A 14,648-nucleotide genomic window follows, 5' to 3' on the forward strand; every position below is an offset into this window, starting at 1 on the left:
GATATTTTCTTTCTCGTTCTTTACATCGTGTCATCTGCAGTAATATTAAGTATGATCTATGGCCTTCGCGGACGCTGCAAGCAGCCATAGAATTGAAGATCTTCTCTTCCTTTTAGGAAAGGCAAGCAATGTTATGGACATGGGAGAATCCTTCACTCCATTCATTTCATTTATGCTCACGTTTGTAGAGTCTATTATGTTTGCATTGTTAGTATAAGTTTTTTGTGGCTATAAGATTTTTGAAATCTTTGGTGGTTTGTTTTGTTTTTCTGGGTCGATCAATATTGTTTTCTTCCTTTTTCTTGCTCTTAGTTGCTGGTTAGTTTTTATCGTGCAGATTTAACTGTAATTAAATTGTAATCGGAATTATTTTAATAATAAAAATATATTACTAGTCCTCTCATTATTAGCCTTTTTGCTATGGCATATATTACTTGTTGACTTCGTAAATATTGCACAAATCAAAAATCATCTGAGTGGGCGAGTCTCCATATAAAATCGAACTATAATTACTTTTTCAAATTTGTAAAATACAACATGGTTTTTTCCTTATTTTCTGTGGTTTAACAAAAGATGTCAATTATGAATATTCAGCTATTGAAAATTTCTTGAAAATCCATTTTGTTTTTGAGATTTTATTAATTGTATTTGTTATGCTGCATCTTTAAAAATCTAGAAAGAAAGCTATGGTTTTGAAATTTTTGTATTTTAGTTCATTGAAGATTAACTTCTACATAACAAGTCTAAATTTGATGATCCACTTAGTGTCAATATGTTGTACGTAAGATATTTGTTTAAAATTGTCATACACATGTTAAAAAACTCTAGAAATCAGAATTGTCATTTCATCCAATGATCTATTCAAAATCTCCTTCCAATATCAATGGGCATATCACTAGGAAAGTTGAAATATTCTTTATGAATTTAAAATATTGTTTAACAAGTACATATTAAAAATTTTAGCAAACAAGGCAAGAGCCTATCTAACGCACGCATCTCTAAAGAAGAATTTTGGAATATTCGACTTTACTATTGCTATATTTTTATAAAATATTATGATAATGCCACGTTCTCCGCAAAGGCCCCGTACATCACGCTCCTCAATATGATGTCTCTGCTACTGCAATATAACCCTAATTCATCGGCCTGGGGAATTCTCTGCTCGACTCCAAGTTCTCTGGCCGAGACCGAGTTTGTTTCTCAGAAATAATATGTAGTACTATTTCGAGATTCTGAGGAAGATCTGCAGCAAAAGCGTAAGACGCATTATCCTCACTCGTTTGGTCAAAAATCAAAATATTTCCTTCAGATGGGGTGTATTGAAAGCGGCATTTCCTTCAGAAGGTATGCCCGCGTTTCTAAACGCCGAATTAATGAAATAATATTAGGGTTATTGCACCGCGAGCAATCCTTCATTTGGGTGCTTTCAATAAAACCCTTAAGGTATGGTAGTAGGATTTCAACATCAGCCGCAGCTCAGAGAATTTAAAACCTCATAAAATGATTTGTTTGAGATTGGTTCTCGTCCTGTCTGGGATTTAGTTGGGAATGGTTTAATGGGTAGAACTGATTTGGGTGTTAGCTTTAGAAACCCAAAAATATTTTCAGGAGTTTTCTTCAGCACGTGTGCCTCAACTGTTAAAGGCAAGTCCTTTTCTCTAACCCCGTTTCTAATTTTGTTTTCTTCTCATTCAGTACCATTGTGCGTGTAATTGGAGAATGCTTGTAAATGTGCTCTGTTTCTCCACTGGCTGGGAGAAATCGACAATAAAATTCCTTTACGTTGTCTTTTACAGTAATGGAGGTTGTACTAACAGCTATAGTGAAAAAATATTTTGAGTGTTTTTTAGTCTAATCCCAGGAGGAGGAGATACCTTCTTGTCGAAGCCTGGGGATCTTCTCTGCTATGTTGTGAAATCAGATCCAATGCTAAACTTGATGACCGTATAATTTTTATTACCCGTCAATTCGAAATTACTGATAAATATATAGAAGGCTAATTTAATTTATTTTTGCCCAAAATTACAAAGGAAACTTGTATCACGTAGGAGGGGAGATTTTTGGCACGTATGAAAAGCGCTAAGGATTGTAATTGTATACATTCAGTCTATAATATGTTCATTTTATATTAGTTTTAATTGTTGTCTCCAAAATTTGGGAATAATTTTGCCATCCTAAAACAATGGCCTCATGTCTATCTGTCCTAGAAAGTTAGAAACTAGTAAAAAATTTCTCTTTCCCTTGCCCTTTTCTGAATATGCAGAACCATGTCCTCTTCCGGAGCTCTTGTTTTGCTAAAGGCTGGTTGTATGCTACCAGTGGTTAAGTGACGAATTTGGACACTTTTTTTATGAGTTTAGGGAAACAATTTTTTAATGCTTCTGCAAATGCTCATGTATTTGGTAAACTGTAATTATAACAATCTAAGGGATGCCAAAATTTAAGACTTTCCACCGTATCTTTTTCACTTTGCATACATGTTGATAGGGTTAATGTGAAGAATCGTGCATATATTACGTGCAAATTAACTCTTGTTGAGGAATGGGCACATTTGTTTACAGACTATTGACATACCTCATCAAAATTGCAATGCCAAATGATGCCATTTTATTATTTCTCAAATGATTAACGTGTCTGTAAGATTACACATCAACTCAAAACAAGTTTCATAGCTTCTCCACAATTTCTGATCACATCATTTGAAAAGCTGGTACTTGCATTGCTAGAAATGATCTGTTGTAATAGGTTTTCTAACAACCAAAGCTTGCCTGCTAGTGAAAGCCTTCTACCATGTCAAACATGTAGTGTGGATAATCTTAAAATGGTTTTTTGTATTTATTAATCATCTTCCTATTGGGAAGGATGGCGCCAAACAAATTTTTACACCCATACACAGCTGCTTTAGCGAGAGACTCAAGCTACTTAACTGCTCTTGTATTGTGCTTGTTCCACGATAATGCTGTTATGGTTTCCAAACGAACATCCTTAGCAATTTCTTCAAAACTGTTGATTTTTCAATTTATTGGAATTAGTTTAATACTTAACCTTTTGTATCGTCACCTAAAGTTGTAAGCGAACATACTTTTATGTGAATTTGATGATTGGTAACAACTGACAAAAAGGTTTAAAAAATTAAAATTGACACATAGAAGGCTGAGTGATATCTGTTTGTTTCGGCCTTCCTATACGAGCTTTCTTGTTAACTCTAAAGTTCTAGTTGTCCAAAACTTTTGTGGTACAAAAATAAAATTAATATAATTATTTTAACTTTCTTAAATTCTTTGTAATTGACGAAACAATAAGACAACAATCTACAAACCCTGGAATCTCAATCGTAATTAATTTATCTTCTCACGTAAACATCCAAAACTACACAGAAAATAAATAAATAATACCCTACGTACTTGTTTGCCCTTTCAAGCTTGAAGGCTCACAATATTTATACAGGAAGCTGAAACTTCCAGATCCACAAAATATGACAGTCATCCTAAATTATTAAAACTACTAACTATTTGAAATGCTAACAGAATGCTAATTATGATAAAAATCTGTTCACAGAAACATAAATTTTTTAAATTGGAGTATCTGCTGGAGATTTTGTCATTCCTGTATCATACTCTCCAGGTAGAAAGTTTTATGACTTCTTGGTCATAAGTCTTCAATCTGACTCTCAATGAACACAAAACACCTGGTTTGTGGACTCTTGTCCATGATTTTTCTAGCTACTTTTGCTGGTTGTACCTTGTCTTACATTTTCAAATTGCAAGTGCATTCACTGCAACTTTTCTTTTTGATCGATAAACGGCCTAAGCTCTGACCTTTATTAATTTATTTAAAATATTTACAATGTCTTCCATTCAAGTGCGGGCACCAGAGGAAAATAATGGAGGGACGAAAGACCTCTGGTGTTGCCTGGGACCTTAGTCTTGTTACTGATACATAAAACACCAGGGGCATACCCCTTCTTACAGATGTGATGACCATGGGCACATCCATGCTCAAATAAAGATTTTGATACATATGATTCCAAGGGCATTCCCTAGTATAATACATTGGATTACAGTTATATTGGGCAGATGCTTTTAAGCAGATACAATTTACTTTCTGCCTTTACATAAATAATCGCATTAGTGTATATTTGTTTACACTTATAAGTTCCCATCCTGGCTTTGTTGGGGATCCATTAATGTAGCTGAGTGCTCTGATCCTTAAATCATTACTGGAAATGCTATATTGAGGCCTGCAATAAGATGTTTCGAGAACAATAATACTAGGTAGCATTGGATAATATAAGGGATTCATTGGTGTTTACCTTTGAGTACACTTCCATAATCTGCATCACAAATACCATTGAATCCAGAGGGTTATCAACTTATCAATAACAGTGATATAAATTGAAAATGCTCTGATTAAATTAAAATCAGTTAAAATCAAGCCTTTTAAGAGTAAAAGCCGCTCTTAAAACCTTTATGGTCTGCTTTAAGCAAAGATTTAAGTGAAAGCTTATGTGTATTTCTATTCCACAAAATACCATGCTCCTATTATTAGTTTTCACAGAACCGTTGTATCTGTTAGGTCTAGTGTTAGCTTGAATATCATGGTAGCAAATGCTCGTTTAAGAGTAATGCCCTTGCTCTGATATTTGTCAAATCAGGTTAGATTGTAATATTAATAAGGTTTAAATTTATCTGTAGCAATGAAAGTTTAAAAACTTCCTAAGCAGGGTTGAAGTCTGAGCATTATTCTTATAGTTGATCTTTCTACATGACTCAATCTAAATTTGAACTTGTTTGCTTCCTAAAGGCTATATTAAAAGCGCTACTTTGTTTCTTTCTTATTAAATATGTGTATCATTGTGTTTAACGAGCTATAAAGCAGTTACTGTATTATTTTAGATTGGGGCCAACTACAGAACTCAAGTTAAGAAAGGGATGCCAGAGTCGGCCCTAAGAAGAGGAAACAGACAATTGGAAGAGAGTAAATCACGTGATAGCCAAAAACAGGGGCATCCAAAACTATACAGAGGGGACATACTCAAAATTGGACTTGCTCACCCGATATTCTTTATAAAGATGAAGAAACATCCGCAATGTATTTTTCTGCCTTGATTATGAATGTTGAGGAAAATAAATAATTTGAATCAATTTAGTCAGGAAAGATAAATTTATTCCAAAACATCTTACCGACTGTAACTATCCCCCCATTCACTTCATTTATGGCGATAACACAATGTAGTGAGATCTCAATCATTAAACGTTAACATACAAAATTTGCAATTATATTTCTTTTAAAACCATATTCGTATTTATATATTTGTAATGGTTTACTTACATAGTATTCTTCCATTGTATTTCCAAAATGTGGAGACCTCTTTAGCATTCATCTCTATTGTTAAACTATACATTGCTTAACAATCCCTATACTCTATCATAACTATCTAAAGACCTTCTATCAAATTCCAGCCCATATAAACTACCATTTACCAGACTGGCTTCACGGCAACTTATTTTCTTCCTGGATTGCAACCTTTCTTATTTCATTGCCCACTTGCCTTAATATCTTCAATAACTTCAATCTTGGTGTTGGACCTTTTCATTACCGTTGTCCTCTTTACTCTTGATATGCTGTAGCTCTCCTTAATCTTCTTGGTTCCCATACTTTACTTTGCAAAATGCCACTTGTCCTGTTGGTGTATTCTGTTGAGATCAATTGATTTGTGTTGTTGATAGTCTTTCTTCACTTCGGTATGCTTCCTCTTAGGCAGTTTCTTCACTAGCCTACACAACTTCTTAATCTCAATATCTAGCACAGTTCTTTGCTGATCAGTGCTTTTGACACTGATCCATTGGAGCTCTGCTTCAAAAGTTAAAACTTGTATGGCTTGCATTGCCATTTTACTACTTCCATTCTTTATCGCCAGACATATTTTCAAAAATGTTATCCTCCATGGCTGTTTTAGGAAAAGTTGATTTCTGTCTTCCAAACTCTCATTTTTCGTGTCTGAATATGAAACAAATTTATTATGGTAAACATTATATGTGCTTCTTTCTTTCTCCTGATGTGTACAAATATGTGGTCTATTGTTCCTCCTTATGCATTTGTCTCTCTTTGAACCTCTGATTCTTCTTTTACAATCTGCTGATGAGATCTACTTCTTTCTTCTTCTTCATGCTCCTTGCTTGCAACCTCCTTGGAGTCCTGAATCTTTAAGTTGACTATCCACTCCTTAACACAATGTTCATATGTATATTTCTAGGGCTGTAATTCCCCACTTTACATGCTGGAATCTTCTTGTTTCTGTCATCATCCTTTTTGTGTTGAATGAAAGAAAATTCCAATTTCAGGTGCTCTTGGCAATCTTTCAAACAATTTGATTTTCTCATCAAATTTCATTGGTATCGTAGCTGAATGGTCCTCTTTATTTCCTTGATCCTTCTTTTTGCTATCTTGATAAGCCAACATGTCCCTGTTCACTGCAACAATAAGTTCTTACAACTGTTCTCCTATTGTTGTATTTATCGATTGTGTACAATTCCCACTCTGATTGCCATTACAAGGCAATTCTGCCTCTCCTACTCTACCAACGAGATTCTGACTCTTTTCGTCATCTATCCTTGACAGTTTTCAATGACTGTCACCGTCTTCAATGCCTGCGCATGGACACAAATTATTAGTTTTCAAAGTGTAAGGCTCTCTAGCCCCATTTGATATCTCTATCGGTTGATCTTCATGTTGATCTGAACTTTCCAAACAATCTGTGAAAATTTCATGAAGTCTCTCATCACCTTTATCATCATCATTTCCGAGGAATGATCTGTGCTTTGGTTCACAATAGTGAACTTCTTCTTCCTCAAACTCAGTTTCTCTGAGTTCTTCCTTCAACTGAGCACTCAATATGTGTCTCAGCATCTTCCTCAACTCTCTTACAAATAATTTCTTAATAGGCCATATAACCTGTTTCTTCATTCTTCATCCATATCTCTGATCTTTCTTTCTTGTAGTAGCATCATCATTATACTAAGTTGTTCTTTAATCCCAACAATTTCTCTGTTAAATTCCTTTTGACTCGTCCTTCTCATCTTTATGGTATTTTCCTTGGATACCAATTTGTCCCCTGGAAGCCTGGAAGTGGAAGTGTAGGCTGACAGAGGCAGAGGCGGGAGTGGAGGCATGGGAAGGCTGGCCGGAAGCCATTCCTGGCCAGCCAGATGCAGATTTAATTAATTCTGCATGGAATATCTCTTTCAGATGTTTTGCTGTTTGGAACAAGAGGAGGAGCGGACAATACATTATAAAAGTTCTGATGAATAATTGCAATCTTCAGACACAGGTGAAGTATTTGAGAGAACCGCTAGGTGAATCAGCTAAATAATGTTAACGACAAGACTATGGCTACTTACAAATTACAAATGCCCAATATCCGACATAAGCGAATATATTTCCCATTGCAAATTTTTCTGCTGTCATTTAGTAAATGACAGATCCGTAAAATTCAAACTTTATACCATAGCCTGATAGATTGTTTGAAATAAAGTTCCAGCTCTGATGCTTTGTATATGCAATAGACTTTCGAATCGAATTGAGGAAACTAAACATTATTTTGCTTGATTTTATGCTTGCATTAAACAAGAATCAGACCCCATCCAAATGCAAATAGTTATTCGTCTAGCTTTAGTTTTTTTTTGAACTGTGTAATGTTCACGGCAAGACTAGTATAATTTGATGACAAGTGTGTATAGAGAGAGAGAGAGGGGGGTACATGCACGCATCCGCATTCCCCCCTCCTGAAAAAATAAATACTCAATCTGCATCCGAATGGTAACTAAGGTATTTTCTTTTCCATTCTTCTCCATTCTATATTGGCCTTTTATCGAACCCTTGTCATGACTATTATTAGTCATCACTCTTTCTCTGTGAACTTTCCTTTTCCACCTGTGAGCTGCACTAAGCCTTTGTCTTACCAAGTCTGTTTCACCTTGCCCCAAGTACCTCACCAAGCTTGTCTCCTCTGAGTTGACCTTATGGTAACACTGGTTCTCTCTTCTAGAGCCTCTGAGCTTCTTCTGCTCCTGTAGCTTCTGGACTCTACTCACTTTTAAGAGCTTCACCTGCACTTTCCTCAGACAACTATTCCCACATCTGTAATTGTGGTGCTATCTTAACAACTTCGACCCAACCTTAGCTGAAAGTTTTTCTTCTCTCAATTATGCAACCTCTACTATAAGGGTTAGCACAATTGCCTTTCTCTTTCTGTTGTTACCTGCATCCAAAAAAAATCCTTTATTCAATTGTTAAAAGAAAAGAACACTTCTGAGTTCTCTGATTTGCAATGCTGCAAGACTCATTCTGTCACCAATCTTCTCAAGTTGCCTTCCAGTTGTTGTTAACAACTCTTATGCAGTGATTGGACTTTGGATGCACGCTTCTACAATCTCTGCTTTCCAAATTTCAACTCCCTCAACTTTTGGCGTACAGGAAAATCAGAGTTCACATAACTACTAATAGAAAACACATTTGTATTCAGATCCTTGAAACCTTCTCGCTTTGTTTAAATTTAAACAAAATAACATTTCCAGATGTTTCTCATCAACGTACACTCACATGCTTAAAATTCCATAAAACTAGACAATGAGTTAAATATTAGATTCATTAAACCTCACCAAGTATTTAAACCTGATCATTAATTTCATTAAAAGAAGAGGTATACTACAAGATTAACTACCTGTAAATAGAACTCGCATATCTTACCCTCCATAACCTTAAGTTAAGATCTCTGCTAACAGATCTACATAAATGTTGCAGAAATCACATAATGACTAATGGAACATCAAATTGCTACCAGCATCATCTTCAATATTTCCAGATCTGAACTTCTATTTTAAGTTGCTACCAGATCTCTATTCCTTAAATCACTTGATTTTTCAATTACCAAGATTGCTTCTATGACTATCAATGGTCCAACATTTTACAATATCAAATATCAAATTGACTATTTAAATCTCCTCTCTATTCTTGTTCTGGAATGCTTTCCGTTTATCATCAATCTCTGATTTCTATACCGAATTCTGCAACTTTAAAGATTAGTTGCAGAAGTTGGCTCTAATATGTTTGACCTTAAACCAACATTCATATTATAATATAGAATAATATCATAGCCAGTGGTTTAATTTTTGAATGGGCAGTCGTTCGGGCACTCAACGGCCAGCATCCACATCAATCTTCAACTGTTGCACAACCAACTACCAACATTTCTTTACATTGTTACAATAAAACCACAAGCTGCGATTTTTCCACATTCCCAAACAATGATCATAGAAATCTGTTAAATATTTGACTTAATATGTTCAACCTTGGCAGAAGTTGGCTCTAATATGTTTGACATTAAACCAACGTTCATATTATAACATAGAATAATATCATAGCCAATGGTTTAATTTTTGAATGGGCAGTTGCTCTAGCACTCAACGTCCAGCATCTACATCAATCTTCAATTATTGCACAACCAACTAGTAAACAGTTTTTATACCATGTCTATACATTGTTACAATACTAAAACCACAAGCTACGATTTTGCCACACATTCCCAAACAATGATCATAGAAATCAGTTAAATATTTTGCTGTTCCTCAAAATGTGTCACTTTGATGCTCTACCCTCAATTTTTCCTTGACCATGATATTTAAATCTGATTCAACTTGTCTACAGAGCATATATTCATTCTTGAATTCCTTTTAGCGCTATCTGTGACCATTCACACACCTATTAACTCAACACTCAAATAGTACCAGAAATTAAACTTTCTTTAAATTCAACGATTCTCCCACTACATACAGTCAGATTTCTCAGCAGGTCTGATAATCATCCAGTTGATTTGTAGAAATTAGCTGTTGCATGAAACAGCAAAATAAATCCCACTTGGTTTTCTACACAACACCCAGATCTTTGAATGTTCCTTTAACAAATGGAGTTTTAACTATTTGTACCTCTATTGTGTTTTCCATCATCGTTTAACCACACCTTGTTCACAGTCATCATATGAGTATACATCATCAATGATTTCAACCCAGAAGTTCAATGCAATCATTGAATCTGCAGTTCTCCAAGTGTAGTTGGGAAGACTCTTCTGTAATCTACTTTTTATGCATGAGTTTGTAAGCCATGATTATTTGCTCTGACAACCTCTTTCACCCCTGTTTTTCTTTTAGGTGGCAATTTCATTTAGACATTAGTTCTCTTCTGTTGGTAGTAAAGATCGAGAACTATGCTCTCTCCTTAATCTTGGCAATATAAATTAGCAATCTGCCCATTTCATTTATGTGGCTTCTGTGCTAACTTCTTGGGTGCCTCCCTTGGCAATGGCTTGAAACAAATTCTGCATACTTCTTTAGAATGAGCACCGATCTGTGAACTCTTTAACTTCGGTGGTTGATAATCTACTGAGCTCTTTTCTAGCTGCAAACGTAGATGTAGATCTATCTAATTGGCAACACAGTCTGCTAACAAAGCTTATAATCTCTTTGATGGGTCTGCTCCATACTTTTGTCTTTTCCCAAATCAGTGGCTGCAACCTCTTTTCTTTTTATTAAAGGCAGCCTTGACAAATGCTTTTCCGAAATGTTCTGATTCTTTCCCTCAGATTCAATGGTTTCTAGCAATGTCAGGTTTGTTGTAGTGGCTTATGCAAATGCTATGATTGGGGCAGCTTTCCAAATCTACAGCCAACAAATGTTCTTTTGGTAGAGACATGAGCATCACTTTCAGACAGACAATCTACAACCTACTGCTTATGTTCTCTTCAAGGTCATCTACCATTTGCTCTGATCCCAAAAATGATGAAACAATAAGGTTGGGTCCTTTGGAAGGGTTGCTTCCTAAAAAATAGAACTGGAGCTGCCTTGCTATTTTTTAAGGAATATTTTAAAGCTAGTGGTGTCATGAATTATTTGGTCTAGTTCAACTTAAGAATAAGCTCCAAAAATTTGGAAGTTGTGGTATCATGAAAATAATAACTTTTCACTTTTATATTTATGCATAAAAAGTAAGTTAAAAATCAATTTCTTTTTAAAATATTTTTATAACAAAATTCTGAAATTAGCAATCCTCAGCTAATGGGGCAATTTCTAGCCCTGCACCCCTTTTTACCAGTTAGCTAAGAAGTAGGGGCTCCTATTTTTCAGAAGCTTTCAAATAATCCCTTGGTGAAATACAATTTTGTTCATGGGACCACCCTCTTTTGAAAAAATAGAGCTTAAGACCCCCTCATGAAACCACTGCCTAAGACAATAATCTACATACTGTGGAAACTCCAATGCAATTTATTTTTCTTGTCACATAAACATTCAAAACTATGAGAAAATAAATAGATAATACTATATATACATATGTGCCCTTATGAACTCCGAGACTCAATTTTTCTAAAGGAAAAGGAAGATGAAACTTCCAGATCTACAAAATATGGAACAATCTTCTTAAAATATAAAAACTACCAAGTATTTGAAATCTTAAGAGAATGCTAATTAAGATTAAAAATATGTTGATGAAAACTTTAGTTTCTAAAATTTGAACATCTGCTGGAGATTTTGTTGCCCGAGCATTAGTCATGGAAGAAAATTTACCTAATAAAAATAATAATGTCTCCTACACTAAAATATTCTTTATGGAAATTTTGACTGAGATGAAACTTTAGTCTAAATTAAATTTGGTTAAACAATTTTCGTTTCCCCTCCTTATTTTTGGTCTTGATTACAAGTCTTACATTTCAAGTCTTCTCACCGCCAGTTTCATGGAGAAGAATCGAGGGATTTTATTTAAGCAATTTGCTGCAGAGAGCTTTGTATTCATAGACATTTATGCTGTACGATTAGGGTTTGTTTGTATGTAAATTATATTGAAAGCAGATTTTCAAGAGATTGTTCACTCATGTGTTGCACAAAAGAGGTGATAGGCAATAGGAGACTGAATATATTTCCATTAAGGGTTTTGGCTGCCATCTTGGTAATATTGTTTGCAAGAAGACTATGTTGAAATAACCAAAAGTTTGTTTCTTTTCTGTAATTTGTGATCTCATATTCATCAGTGTGCAAGGAAGTTTTCTGGATTTCCTTGATTCAATTTTTGGTAAAATTGTAACTTGAGCATTTAAAAGGTAGATTCCTTTCTTAAGAATTGTGATGGTGGGGTTAGGTGGGTTTTTCCCCTGTGCTCTATGATGGGAGGTTTTGTAGTGTTTATCTTATTTCAGCGGTAGAATTTCAGGATGATTCGGAATGTTTGAATGTCAGGTAGTATTTTCTTTAGAGGATCAACTATATAATTAATTTATTATTTAGATGAAGTGAGATTTAACGTGTATATCAATTTTAGGAACATATATCACGCTCAAGAACTGTAGACGTACATTGCTAACAATTACAACATTGATAAGTGGGAGATAATTTCCACAGCAAGTTAAATTGTGATATTGCTATCAGGATTTAACTGTGTGATTTTTGAGTCAAACTCATTGACCCATGTTTCATGAGTAGTGATTCAACATGAATCCATCTCTCATGACAATAAATGGAACACTCAGCACTCATTGGATCTAGGTGATGCTCACAGGGGTGAAGCACCAGGACTTCCCGGGAGGTCACCCATCCCAGCAGTAGCGATTCAACATAAATCCATCTCTCATGAGAATAAATGGAACACTTAGCACTCATTGGATCTACCTCCCGGGAAGTCCCGGTGCTTCACCCCTGTGAACATCACCTAGATCCAATGAGTGCTAAGTGTTCCATTTATTCTCATGAGAGATGGATTCATGTTGAATCGCTACTCATGAAACATGGGTCAATGAGTTTGACTCAAAAATCACAAAGTTAAATCCTAATAGCAATATCACAATTACAAATGATATTACAACATTCTTTAGAAGGGGTGAACATTTACTTCAATACTAATGTGACCAAATGATTATTTGTCCATCTGTGGCAGGTTGTTGTTGGACTGTATGTTCTCATCTTCTTTGCTCAAAGATCTGTTTTATTTTGCGTGGCATTATTTTTTTAATGAATTTGAAAGTGTTATGGCCAACGTTATGTACTATGCAGGTTTTTAAAGCAAATATTTTACAGTTAGTGATTTCTTTTTTCTAAGAATATCTGTAATATATTTAAATATTTGTAGTCATCTCCATAAAATCAGTAATCAAATAGTCGTTTCTCTCTGTGAACAGGGGGAAGGAGCAAACGGAAATCTCTGAATCTATTTGTTTTTTTTCATATATTACGCAATGACTTGGGTCAGACTCGGACTAAATACTTTGATATTTAGAGGAACAAGTTCAAGTTTACACTTCTATTTCCAGTGATTTTTAACTCTTTATCTTGTAACCGATGTAGCTAAAAATCCAAAAACTGTGGACTTAACTATCGAGTGTGTCCAGTTGTTTGGACAGTTTCTGGACTCATTGATATTATCTTCTATAAAGACCTCAATAACTCAATTATGGTATGAAAAAGGTAGAGGCTTCCTTCAATAAATTGGTAAAAGAATGTTTTGGATACCACCGAAATTCGGACCAAAAAGAGAAGAAAGATGTGCTCGCTAACCATAGGAGGCTGTCATGTGAGACAATTTTTTTAAAAAAATTTATGCCGTCGTACACGCTGCTTTCGTTTACATCTACTAGGGAAATTATGTGTACTCAAGCAAAATCTTAATTATTTTTTATACATCACAATTTTGTGCATATGCTGAATTTTCGTTTTATTAGATAAGCCAAGTCCTTTAGTACAATAGAATTTATAAATGAGTCCCCAAAAGCATATTAGTTTCTTGATCTTCACATAATCTAAGAAACTTTTTTACATCAGACATAGGGTTTTAGGTATTATGAGAAATCAGAGTTGAAAAAGCAACATCTAATTCCATGCTTGAGGATGCTGTTCATAGTGAGGAAGTTTGGTAGTTTAGAACTATCAAATGTATGCTATTAGCATTAATACCCACAGTTGTTGAGTACTTCTAATATTCTAAAACATTGACAATACTAGCAATGTGAAAACAAAGATTCATCAATAGGCAACATGCTATAGTTATCTATGTTAATGAAGTAAAATTCTTGTTTGTTAAATTGGGTTTCCTTTATGTATATACTTAGGACATAGTTGTTTTCAACTAATTCATAATTAATTTGGTAGGATTTTCAAATAGGACAAAAAGACATATATTTAACATGTTTCATCCAATCTCAAGCTACATCCATTAAATAGAGAGTCCACTATAATTATCTAGTGAATCCACCTAATTAGAAGAAGCAATCACTCGCAATTGAATATTTGTTGCAAGAAGCTACCAAATTGTCATAGTGAAAATTTGTAACCCCTAAGCAATACTAACAAGACTTCTATTGGTCTGAAAATAGGGTTAGAATATGTCATCCAATAGAAAAAATAATTCTTGACCTCTTTTACAATGATAATGTCATTTTTAGCTATGCCCTTGGACTTCGCATGGGGCATCATCCCTTGACTCCATCTTATGGACGCTTCCTCCAAATCCCTATGGAAAAATTTGGGTGGAAATCTCACTAATAAAAAGTGGAGAAAAATTAACCTTGGAGTTTGATTAGGTTGCATATAACAACAATCCTGCACTAGGAGACT

At 34.7% G+C, this 14,648-nt stretch overlaps 1 long non-coding RNA gene across 2 annotated transcripts; it reads left to right on the forward strand.

Annotated features, from left to right (window-relative positions):
• The first annotated feature begins 993 nt into the window (after window positions 1–993).
• On the forward strand, window positions 994–13,732 carry LOC149558027 (uncharacterized). 2 transcript variants are annotated; one of them, XR_016364966.1, is made up of 2 exons: window positions 994–1,644; window positions 13,217–13,732. It is a non-coding gene; the product is annotated as an uncharacterized LOC149558027 (long non-coding RNA). The 2 variants fall into 2 exon arrangements; XR_016364965.1 differs by having other exon boundaries at window positions 994–1,344.
• Window positions 13,733–14,648: the final 916 nt, after the last annotated feature.

The sequence above is a fragment of the Cupressus sempervirens genome, chromosome 5 (genome assembly GCF_028749045.1).
Source record: "Cupressus sempervirens isolate cs-2001-9-10 chromosome 5, ASM2874904v1, whole genome shotgun sequence".
NCBI lineage: Eukaryota > Viridiplantae > Streptophyta > Pinopsida > Cupressales > Cupressaceae > Cupressus > Cupressus sempervirens.